Raw genomic sequence first — 624 nt, 5'->3', positions numbered from 1 at the left:
TAATAATGCATTGTAATAATTAATGATATAAAAAAAAATCTTTTAAAATTTAAAAAAGAGTCTTAATGTCATGCAATATTTGCTTCTTAAGTAAATGTATCTTGTTTGAAAGAGTTCTAGATGTTTTGCTGTAACTACATTAACTCCAGAATAGAGCAGAAACACTCGAGACTAAAGCGTGTTTCCTCATAACTCTCCTGTGTACAATCACAGGAAACAAACTCTGACGCTACAAATCACTTCCTGTCTTTCAGAAGAGAGAACAGCCGTGCTGCAGTGGATTCTGGGAGTTTTATCTCCACACCGGCAGACGATTAGATTAGAGTTACATAATTACACACTAATTATTACTGTACGCTCATTAAGCCATTATCAGCTTTCTCCAAGTCCCTCCATAAAAGACCGAGCGATCACGATGTGAATCCATTATCATTCCCACCGGAGCCGAACACAAAATCATACAGGAAACAATTACATTATATCAACATTAATGGAAGAAAATGGAAAAGTATTTAATGATGAAGCTGCCAATGCATTGCTACGCAGTTCAGGTTTTTAAGAATTAAACTAAAACTAAAACTAATACCATTAAAAAAAAGATTTTCAATAATTACAATAAAATAA

This window comes from Sinocyclocheilus rhinocerous, unplaced genomic scaffold, assembly GCF_001515625.1.
Source record: "Sinocyclocheilus rhinocerous isolate Xijiao unplaced genomic scaffold, SAMN03320098_v1.1 scaffold3214, whole genome shotgun sequence".
Lineage (NCBI taxonomy): Eukaryota > Metazoa > Chordata > Actinopteri > Cypriniformes > Cyprinidae > Sinocyclocheilus > Sinocyclocheilus rhinocerous.
This window is presented reverse-complemented; position numbering follows the sequence as displayed.